The sequence below is a fragment of the Puma concolor genome, chromosome B2 (genome assembly GCF_028749965.1).
Source record: "Puma concolor isolate L17-30 chromosome B2, mPumCon1.1.hap2, whole genome shotgun sequence".
Lineage (NCBI taxonomy): Eukaryota > Metazoa > Chordata > Mammalia > Carnivora > Felidae > Puma > Puma concolor.
In genome coordinates this window covers 4,087,659-4,099,927 of record NC_141671.1, presented here as the reverse complement: position 1 = coordinate 4,099,927, position 12,269 = coordinate 4,087,659, and positions in this window count along the sequence as shown.

The following is a 12,269-nucleotide window of genomic DNA, read 5'->3' as shown; positions in this document are numbered from 1 at the left end:
AGTGTCTGAACAACTAAAGCACTTTTATCACACTAATGTATCTTGGCATCAAAATAAGGAAATCAAATAAGAACATGCACTTTGCTCTGATTCTATGTACAAGGAGTCCCCCCCCCCCCCACAGCCATTTGAAATTCAGTGAAATGTCCTGTACCCACCAGAAAAATAGCAGTGTAGAATCTTGACTGCCAGGTCACTGGACCTCCCCTCACCATCAGTTGGTGTCCTGATTTATACATCAACAGCACATAAGTTCGATTCCTGTGATTCAAGTCTCTAATATGATCACTCAGGTTGAATCAATCAAAACACATCTCCCTACAGGCAAGTCTGACGTCCAGATCTCAGGTCATTCGGACACCAGCCACTCAGTCTTGCTCCCAACCTCCTGGCCACAGGGTAGAGATCAGAAGGCAGAGAAACAAGATTCTTGATCTTCTCCAGATTCTTGTAATGCATGTTGAGAAGAGCTATCCAAAAATGAAAAATAAGGCAAAACTGTTTCTTTGTGTCTTTCCAAGCTGTATTAGAAAATTGTCTAAGTTCATTTGCAGGTCATTTGATGCTCTAAGGCAATACTACACAAAATAGAATGTGGGTCACATACGTAATTTTACGTTTTCTAGTAGTCACATGACACAAGTACAAAGAAACATGAGTTTAATTTTAATAATATATTCTGCTTCACTCAATATATCCAAACTATCACCATTTCAACATGTAATCAGTATTTTTAAAAATACGATGGTTTATATTCCCTTTTTTTCACATCGCGAGGCTTCCAAATCTAGTATATTTTACATTCGTAGAATATTCCATCTCAGGCTAGCCACCTTACAGGTGCTCCCTGGCCACATAAGACCAACAGCTACCATTCTGGACAGCACGGCTTTGGCAAAGGTAACTTTGACTTCATAATTACTCTTTGATTACACCCAAAGTATGTAAAATTAGACAGTGACATACAGAGGGTTGATACATTAATAAGTGTTTTGTCCAGTAGAGAGGCATATGAACTCTTTTCAGTAGAAAAGCCAACCCTAAAAGTGATGATTGTATTGCTTAATAGAACATTAACCAGTTTTGTATTTTTCCACCTTCCTGCCTTTTACCTTCTCCTGCCTAAATGCGTATTTCATTCTCCTGTGTCCTGCTTTGACCCAACTTTGCCATCCTGCTTGCTCCCTTGTCAATGACATAACATTCTTTGACCCAGGCATGAGCTCACTCTAAACAGTACTTGTATGAGACTTGTGTTTTTAACTTCTTGAAAAGCATACTTTGACGCTCGGTTCATCGGTTTGTTCCAAGCGCTCTAAAACAGAACCTTTAGAAACCATTCTAAAACTCGGGAGATAGAAAACTTTTTGACTGTCAACCTTACAGTGACCTTAGATCTGGCAGGTGGGTCACAGAGTCTCGGGCTTTGAAATAAGATGGGACAAGCCCGTGAGCCACCAAAAGCCTATTAAAATTACCTCCAGGGGAACATTCAGGTGAAGGGTGTGGTCTTCCCCCTCAAAATTGATGGCCTTAAGGGGGGCCAACAATAAACTGAGGACAGACATACTGCAATGCGGTCAATTGTGTATTCTTGCATTTACACACATTCTGGATATTACAGGTTGGCTGCTTTTGTTTCATGTGCTTCAGGTCTGGAAAGCTGGTGAACAGAGCTAATTACACGCAGAGCCGAATGTCCAGTCCAAAAGGCTGTCATGGGAGCTGGACGGAGGGTGTGCGGGAGAGACGTGAACAGCGAGAAAAACGTAAGGACAGTGAGGGGGGTTGCTGGAGCAGGTGCACGGACGCTCCGTTTACCAGGCCAGAATAGGGTTCTGTCTGCTTTTGAAGGTAGCTAACCTGATATTAATGAACCTTGTTACAGGCCCCAACTGGGAGCGAGTAAAACCTGCTCTTTCCTGACTCACGAGCGATGGGGCTCTAATAATACCAGCCGCCCTCCTGGCCTGCCTGCCCAAGGGCGGCAAGTGTTCGTGCTTGGGTCCACCTTGAGGTTGCTAACAGAGGGCCGCCTGAGAAAAAATACGCAGGAAAGAGATTCAGGAGAGTGGCCTAAAGAAGACTGTAGGCCCTCCAGTCTGTTTGCTTGCTTTTTAGCCCCACAAACAAATAACCCAGTCTCTGCAGGCAAATGGCCAACGGTTAGGGGATCAGACCTGAGCCAAAATGTTTCCCCCACCAGCCCGTGGGGCACTTTAAGGGCTGAGACCACGGTTTCTCTATGTTTATTCCTGGACACGTCCTTAAAAGACATTGGTGCTTAATAAATGCATCGGGAGTATCACCAATGGAACGACACATTCCAGAATATATTCACCTGACATTTTGGAATTGCTCTTAGGACCACGTAAGTGAGGCAGGAAACTAGCTCTTTCACTGCCACCTCACTCTTTAAGCGTGTTTTCAAATGACTGTAAGCTGTTTCAGAAGTCAAACCTACCCTCAAGAGGATTTCTCAACAGTGAGATTATATACATTTTTACAGCTTCCTAGTCTAGGTCTCTAATAAAGGCAGTGATAATGCACAAGATGCAGACGTATTTTAGGCAATAGCCTTAATCGGAAGGAGGGTATAGCCTCACTCAGTGACTGTTTTGGAGGAAACACGGACGTACAAGTTTTGATAGATTTGTTAGGATGTGTTATTGCCATCACGATGCCATGCATGAGCTTCCCACACACAGGGCACTTGTTAAGCAAAAGACACTGGAAGAGATAATAAAAGCAAAGATCAGCCCAGCAAAGTGTCTCCTCTCAAAGAGCTGTAACTGATGGGACGGTCAGAGACAAGCATAAATATCACGCTGTGTGATGAATCTGGTGGGAAAGACCAAAACCACTGAGAAAACGGAAGAATAAAAAAATTAAAATGTTACTGTGCTGGTTACGCCTTCGCCTTCAAATCCTTACCAAACCCACTGGGAAAATAAGACATTCGATTTCAGCCTAGATCAGTGGTTCTCAAATTTAGATTCCAGGACTCCTTTACACTCTTAAAAATTAGTAGGGCGCCCCCCAAATCTCATTAGTGAAGGTCACGAATATAGACATATGAACCACTTTAGAAATTAAAACTGAGGATTAAACTAATAATGCATATCTAAATGCACTTGGTAGTATCCATTAAATACAAAATTAATTTTATTTATTTAGAATTATACATAATTAACAGATGGCATATGTTGTATATTCATCTATATTATATACTATAGGCTTGTATATATAATGTATAGTATAGGGTACCACCTGCTACGTTCTCAGGCTTTCCCAACTTTCATTTCCTCCTCTGTAACATGGAGTAGCACCTCTCCCAAGGAATATAGTGAGAATTAAATGAGGTAACATGCGTATAGTTCCTGAGACGGCGCTGAACACACAGTTGCCTCTTCCCTGAAGTTTATTTCCATTAGATCTGCCCACCGTGGGATTCTGCTGTTTTGGGGGTGACTCTGAGAAAGTTGGTCCTCTCCTTAATTTGGACGGGGGTGAGAATAGACCATCCATCAGGCTTGTTCACTCTTTCCAATTATGTGTGCTTCCCCTGGAAGCCTCTGAAAGGTCACACGACCCGGGTACTACCCCAAGGGAGACTTTAAGAAGAGGTTCTAACAAGACGAGATGAAGTTGGGGCATCGGAGAAAGGAGATGTGTGTGTGTGTGTGTGTGTGTGTGTGTGTGTGTGCACGTGTGCACGTGTGTGTACACGCATGCAGTTGTGAGTGTGTGTGTGTTGGGGAATGGTAGGTGAGCATAACCCAGGACCATCACTGTCACTCAGAATCTACCCCCACACTGCTGTTCTTGGAGCTCACTCCTTGCCCGAAACTCCATGGGAAATGGTTATGAGGATGCTCACAGTCACCCAGTCCCTGCCTTCTGTATGTCAGGTGCACGCACACTTTCAGTGGCAGGCAGGTCTGGCTGTCAGGGAGGACTGTGTTGCCAGTACGTGAGAGGGACCAAGGTACTCCGTCACCCTGAATTTGTTACTACCAAACTCACCTAAGCGAGCTTAAGTTAAACAGAAATCCTCTTTGGGACCAAATTCTTGTTGGTCCTAGCTTACCTACGGATTTGTAGCTATGCTTCACTTAAAACATAGATTTCGTATTCTTTTCATGGTTAATGGGAGTGGCACTTATATTTCCTCTTAACTTTATCAAATAGTCCAAGAAAGATACAGAGGTGGCACAGTACATTTCTCAAAACGACTGTCCCAGAAGCTGGAATGCCTGGGTTCAAGTTCAACTTTGCCACAGGACGAGTTAATTCCTTCCTCTATGTTGCAGTTTTCTCATCTGTAAACGTCGATAATAGTACCTGATTCATAGGATTACGAGAATTAATGAGTTAATATTTATGTAGTTCTTAGAATAAATAGTGCCTACCATATAAGTACAAAATTTTACATATATATGTTCAGTAAAATTAGTTGTAGAAGCATATATGTATTATTATAGCCACAATATGGCACCATGCTGCAACTTTGGTTTTAAGAGTGTCAACAATGCTAATAAACAGTTAACCGAACACTTTCTACAGACCAGGCATTGTATGCACTATTCTCGTTCCGTCTTCACCACCGACCTATACACCCTTTACAATCATTATCATTTCATCGATAAGCAGGATGGAAATTGAGAATTCAGATTTCTCCTGGGCCAGCTCTTGAAGGCTGATTACCATCCATATCCCTAAACACACACACACACAGCTACCAACCGAAGTACAGTTGAAGGCAAGACTTACTTTTAATCTATGAAGTGCATACAAGTAAAATACACCCCGGCTATTAAATACTTACTAATCTGTTCGGTGAGTTTTAGGTAGGAAGCGTTTTCACACGTGTGAATACTTCCTGGTTGGACCTCACACTTTCCCAGCGGAATCCAGTACAATCCATCGTGCTGTTTGTTTTGATTGACACTAGGTGGCGCTCGTAACCAACCAACGCTTATTTTAGAGGCTGGTATGTTCCAATTCGTCCAGGCCTTTATGTAAGTATTAACATCTAATCATACACTTAACAGTTCTCTGTCTCTTTTGGTGAACAGAAATTGCTATCCCCGCTTGACAGATGGCGATCCGGGGGCCTTGGGAAGCCCTAACACTGCAGGAGGTCCACAGGCAGAAAGAACATGAGAGGAACAAATTGAGTGACTTGGGCTCTTGTTTAAATGGTGTAGGAAAATCATGCTGGATAATTCATTCATTGCGCAAAGAATTCGTCAGCACCTTCGATAAGGCCAGCACCGTGCTGGGCTCGGAGAATAAGAAAGTAAGTAAGACAGGCTCTCCCCTGATGGTGGGGTTGGGAGGAGGGGAAACCAGGAAATAGTGGATCACCGTACTTGTGAAAAAGGGGTCAGAGAGGGCCTGAAAAGGGGGAACAGTTGATTTTACCTGGGAGAGGAGGCTAGACATCGAATCTCACAAGCGCAACTTTTAAAGCACGCAGTTACTTCTTTTCATTTGCCAAGTGCAATGATCGCACAGAGGAGAATGGCGAACGAACACAGCATTGTGCAAAGACGGGGACGCGGAAATTGCCTCTTCTGCTTAGTCGGGAACAAAATTATGAGATTTCTGGTTAGGTGTATCAGTTATGGCCACGGGGGTAGTCATAATAAGAATAATAACAAATGTATTCGACAGTATGTGTGGTAGGGGGTTGTGACCTCGCAATGTGCCTAAGATCAATCCGGCACCTTGGCTGAAACGCACACACCTCAAACAGAGCCCCCAAGAGTGTCCTGCACTGAAGGGTAGGCTTATGAAAGTCCAAAGGAAGAGCCTCCTGCCACCTAGTTTTCTCGTCTGTGAAATGCAAAACATTAAGTAATTGTAAAACACCCAATTGCTGACCAGTAATTAGAAAGAGTTGTCGATACAGAACTGAATAGAAAGGTTATGTGTTTAACCTTTGAAGTTTCCAGGGCTAGCTGAATTGTCCAAGGACAACAGTACAATGCACAGGTTTGCTTTGGCCTCGACCCTTTCCTGCCCGAAGGCATTTCCGAGGCAGGATGCTGTTTGCGCCACTAGGCACGAGATGGCGCTCCAGATCCAAACGGCCCCCGGCGGGCGGGCTTGACTCCCGGGTTGCCTGCTGGCGAAGTCATTCATCATTTATTCACCTCGGGTTGACGTTGTAATACCCAGAAGGTTTTAAACCTCATCCCTATACCGTCTTCTGCCGGACAGAAGTGATTATTACTCACGTGTGACGATGACAGTACTGAGAGACTGGAGTAGGGCCCAGAGCAGTCAAGTCGAGGGGCTGGCGGCCGGGACCTCTCTGGTCACTACTCTTCCTAAAGAGAAATACATTGTCCTGGACAAGAAACCCACGTGGCTTGATTCACTCACTCGCCCAATAATTACTAAGCAGGAGAAATCCGGACGGACAGCTACTGTCGCGGTGCCTCCAGTTAGAATTAAGAAGACACGTGGGAAGGGAAGGGAGGGGAGGGGGGAGGGGGGGAGAGGGAGGGGGTTAGGGCTCTCCGCCCAGCACTGAGCACAGGCCCCAAGAGGAACTGAGCCCAGCTTCCCGAACGATGGGGTGAAAACAGGCCGACAGAAGCCACGTCAGCTGTGTCTCAAATGTGAGTAGCATGTTAAGCAGAAGAACCCCAGAGACCTGGGGAAACTGCACATGCTTTATCTTTTAAAAATGATTATTATTGGGGCGCCTGGGTGGCTCAGTCGGTTAAGCGGCCGACTTCGGCTCAGGTCATGATCTCTCGGTCCGTGAGTTCGAGCCCCGCGTCGGGCTCTGTGCTGACCGCTCAGAGCCTGGAGCCTGTTTCGGATTCTGTGTCTCCCTCTCTCTGACCCTCCCCTGTTCATGCTCTGTCTCTCACTGTCTCAAAAATAAATAAAACGTTTAAAAAAATTTTTAAATGATTATTATTTTAAGAGTGAGATAACCACAATAAAGACCATCTGTAAGAGGGTACTGACCTGTTACCTGGTAGGAACTGACCTCCTCAGAGAAGCAATGTCTGATGACATTGCTAATGTCCAATAGAGAAGTTTACAAAAACTCCGGTGGTACCAAAGTGAGCAAGCGTAGGCTCTATCGCTTTTCTCATCCGTAATGAAAACTAATACATGGACCGTTTCCATGGGAAGATATTAAATATCGGGGACATTTCTTCCCTCGAAGTTTCTCGGGCTGCCAAAGGGGCTGAAGGATCACAAGGAACAGAAGTAGTCACCACGTGGACCTCAAACTCTTCCCGGCTGCACTAGACCCCTTTCCACTGTGCTATGTCATTAGTTCTCGCGACACTCGCCACCAAAATGTACCACATGCAGTCCATTCCTAATCTGCGGGGTAATTGTTACCTTCTACTGGTGTCTATATCTGTTCACAGTGGGAAGAGAGCATTCACATCAAGAATGGTTTGACGAGCATAAATCATCACCCCCATTTAACAGATGAGCAGGTCGAGGTTCATAGAGGCTGCGGTAAGGCGGTTCCGTAGTAGAGTAAAAGTAACCAGTAAACAGTAGAGTAAAAGGCCAGGATTAAGCAGCCAGGTCTTTGGACTCGTGGTTAGATGAAGTTTGCGCGAAGAAACGGAATTGTCACTCCAGTTGTGGAATGGACCTTCACCTGTTTCTCCTGCTGGTTGCAGATACAGCAGAATTCCAGGGTGCTGCTATTTGCTTAGTTAGTGTACCAGGGCATATCTCTTCAACCTGACCATAAACTTCTCGATAGATAGCAAGATGGTTTTGAGAATGACGTGAGATCGTGTCTAAAGAAGGTTCGTACGTGGTTCCTAGCGAATAGGGTTCTCTCCCACCACTAGTACATTGCATTATTTTTTTTTTTTTTTATTTATAGGAACCAACTTGCAGTCAGCTGTGCTGACTGGGCATGTCAGTTTCTGCTTCTTCCCCAAACCCCACCCTTTTCCGGTAAAGGATTTTACAAAGCCCTCAAAGATGAAGAGAATGCGAGACGAAATAATCCGTGAAAGCTGTAAACGGAATTTGAGAATCTGCAGAGCAGGCGCACGAATGCCTTGTTGGACCAGAGAAAGCTGTGTACAGCGCCTGGGCGGGGGGGCGGGGGGGGGGGGCAATAAGAAACAAATACATTTCCTCACATGGTGCCCTAGAAAGATCTAAGTCTTTGAGACACCAGGTGCCTTTGAGGTCAGGGTTGCGAGCAAGACTGGAAACAGACTTGCTAGAACCCTGTGGAAAAGGCATTTTGATGCCCGGATTACCTCCCCATGTTAATAGCCAGGCAACCACTGGAGCCGGACTCAACAGGAGACCGAGGGTTTTCCTTAGGTGGTACGGAATCAGAACGACTCTGGACGCGGAGGCCTCGGGCATAGCTGACAAGAGGGCGCATGGCCGAGGCACAAAACTGAGAATTAGGCTTTGAGAGAGAATCTGAATGCCCCAAGTTCAATTCTCCCAGCTCCTTCCCCTTTGTCTCTTGGAACACTCCTACCCAGGCTTGTATCATCCTATCGTTTCTCGTTTCAACCAATTTCCTCTTGAGCGTCTACTCTGGGTAAAGCCCTGAGCCAGGTAGGATAAATGTGTGGCTTGTATTAGTTTGCTGCTGGACAGAGCACCACACGCTGCCTGGCTTACCCAGCAGAAGTGTACTTCCTGTCACACGTTCTGGAGGCTAGAAGTCTAGACCCAAGGTGGTGAGAGGGTTGGTTCTTTCTGAGGGCTGAGAATGAGAATCTACCCTAGGTCTCTCTTCTGGCAGCCTCAGGCATTCCGTGACTCGTAGAGGACCGTCTTCTTCCCTCTATGCACTGATGTCTCTGTCCAAATTCCCCGTTTTGTTTTTTTTTTTTTAATGTTTGTTTATTTATTTATTTATTTAGAGACAGAGAGAATCCTAAGCAGGCTCTCAGCCTGACACAAGGCTCGAACTGATGAAGCAAGAGATCCTGACCTGAGTGGAAATCAAGAGTTAGAGGCTTAACCCACCGAACCACCCAGGCTCCTCTCCCCTGCTTTATAAGGACACTGTATTTCATTTTCCTTTTCTCTCCTTGGGTAACAAGCAGGACTTGGACAGTCTGAAATCGCTGTTCTGGGGTTTGGTTCTGAAATGAAAGGGTCGGTGGGGCTGATTTCCTTCTGAGCAACGCGAGGGAAAGTCTGGCCCAGGCCCTGCCAGCTGCCCTCAGGGATTCACACTCTCCCTCTGCGAGCTTCTGTGTGGCAGAATCTGTCCTATTGGATTAGGCCCCGTCCTAATGGCCTCATCTTAGCTGGATCATTTGCAAAAAACAAAAGTCTGTTTTCAAATAAGGTCACATGCACGGGTACGGGGGGCGGGGGGCAGACTTGAACAATTTTAGTGGGGGACACATTTCAACCCATAACACGGCATCCACAAGGGTTTCCAGAGACGTGAAGCACGGGGGCTGAAGCACTAGCCAAGCGGGGAGGCCAGCCTGGAAGTGGTGGCCTGGGTCTTGTGGAGTAAGCCAATATCTCGGTAAGGAATGCGAAGGCCCGTTCTTCATCCCACCCCTGCTCCTCAGAGCCCCCTTCAGTATATGTAACCAGCCATGGGACCTCTGGGCAGGAAACAGCGTCACGGCGCCCAGCCCTGTGTTGTTTCCTCTTGATTCTATACTGAGCTTGCTCAGGCGTCAGGAAGGCCTGCACTCAGACAACAGAGGGTCCCTGCCCAGCACGAATGTCACCTGTCAGTGCTAGATGAAGGTGCCTGTCCCCTGGGGAGAAGAAGCCACATACCCCCGCCACACTGAACACGGAGGCTGGAATGGGGCCACCATTAGCACGTGGAGTAAAAATCTAGGATGTCCCGGCTTGTAGCCTTGGTGGGGGGGGGGGGGGGGGGGGTTGGCATATTCACCTGAGCAGACAGCCGGGACAAAGGACCCGGAATCTCGCACCCTGGTGAGGTGGGAAAAGAAGGCACAAGTTCAAGCCCATTGAACCTCAAACGTTGCGTCTCATTTCAGAGCTGTCATCAGACTCTGCCACGCCACTGCTCAGACGCCATTTTGGCCATGGCTGAAATAGGAGTTCTTTGGAAAAATCTCTTCTGATCAGGTAGGAAAGGTAAGAAGAGGCATGGTGGGGTTCGCTATCAATCTCTCCTGCGTGGCCAGCCCCTGGAGCCCCAGACCAGACAGCATTTATTGTCTCCGATGTCCCTTCATGGAGTGAGAGCTCATCCCTGGCCCTTTGCTATCCAGCAGGTGGGGTGAGAAGGCCTTTACTCCACCAGGACCCCCTATATCTGCCAGAGAAAACTACACGGAGGAGTGTGTGTGTGTGTGGGTTTGATCTATTTATGTATTCCTTTCTGCCCCCATATCCCACTCCTATTCCACCTTTGCAGACTGTCTTTTTAATGAGTTCAATGGGCATGTTGAGTTGCAAATGTCCTTCAGGGGGAGAATGTCTTTGTGTTGCACTGCATGTATTTTTTTAAACATTTATTTTTGAGAAAGAGAGAGACAGAATATGAGCGGGGGAGGGGGAGAGAGGGAGACACAGAATCCGAAGCAGGCTCCAGGCTCTGAGCTGTCAGCACAGAGCCCGATGCGGGGCTCGAACCCATGAACCATGAGATCATGACCTGAGCCAAAGTCGGACGCTTAACCGACTGAGCCACCCAGGTGCCCCAACACTGCATGTATTTTTAATTTACTAATGTCCTTGATTTCCTCCAATACCATGTGGAAGTTGCCCATTTTTACTCTCTCAGTGAAGGGTCCCCTGTCTGCCTGCACCTCCCGGTCACCCACAGACATGTCCCTTTATGGAATACATTTGAGAAATTCTTTAGGAAACGTGCCCCGGAAGGGAGTTGAAGCCCCGTTGTGCAGTCACATATCCACACAGACACTGGGCAGTATTCAACTTGCTAACGTGTTAATGGTCTAAGAGGCACAAAATGATACACCCTTTTCCTTACCCGTTCTTCCAAGTGCTTTGGATTTTCTATATATAAGTTTCCTGTTCCCTTTTTTCACTCATTTCTGATTTGGGGTTTCTGTCTCGGTCTTCTTGACTTCGAGGCGTTCTTTATCTGTTATAAATACTAATCCTTTGGTCCGTTTCCAACATCATATATAATTTTCTGCCATTCTGTCAGCTCTTTATTAACTTTATACGTGGTGTCCTTCACTGACCAAAAATCCTTAATTTCGATAGAAGCACTTTCCAGAATACGGATCAGTGGAATAGAGCTGAGAGTCTAAAAATAAGTCCTCACATCTGCAGGCAGTTGATGTTTGACAAGGGGTGCCAAAGCAATTCAGTGAAGAAAGAACAGTCTTTTCAACAAGTGGTGCTGAGACCATTGAAGATCCACAGTAGGAGATAATGCAAAATATATATTGGCCTCCCCTGTAATTCCTGACACAGGGCTCCTGAAGGGCCTGTAATTTCCTGGGTGATAGGAGCATCTTTTGTTCTGATGAGGCAACTCTGGGTGGGCTCCTGGTGGCTCTTGGATGAGGGTCACCGGAAAGACCAAGCCGTGAATAGCATCTTGGAATGTTCAACGTTGCCCTCCCTCCCTCCACCCTGCCCGCCATGCTCCAGAGAGGGAAGAAGGGCTGGAAATGGAGTTGATAATTGAAGCTCCATAAAAATAGAAGCCCCCATACAACCCCAATGGAATGGGTTTGTGGGAGCCTCCAGGTTGGTGGACGCATCCACACCAGGAGGGTGACACAGCCCAGCGCCACGGGGACAGAAGCTCCGATACTCAGGACCTTCCCAGAGCTCACCTTATGCATTGCTTCACCTGGCTGTTCATCTGTGCCCTTTATCACATCCTTTAATAAACACCTAAGTGTTTCCCTGAATTCCGTGAGCCACTCTAGCCGATTAACTGAACCTGACAAAGGGGTCACTGGAACCTTACAGCCCGTTGGACAGAAGCACAGGTGATAACTAGGGCTTGAGACTGGCGTCTGAATGGGGGACAGTTTTGTGGGGCAGGGCCCTTATTCTGTGGGATCTGACACTATCTCTAGGTAGATGTGTCCGAACTGAGTTTAATTGTAAGAGACCCAGCAGGTGTTACAGAGAGTTGCTTATTGTTTGGGGGCAAAACTACCTATTTGGTGAGGAGAAGGGTCAGAAGTGCTTCGTGTGAGTAGGTACAGGAGACACAGCTGCATATGAAGGAAAAGCTCAGATTTTTACCTTTACACACATGAAAAAGAGTGAAGGTGGACCTCTACCTCATACCATATCCAAAA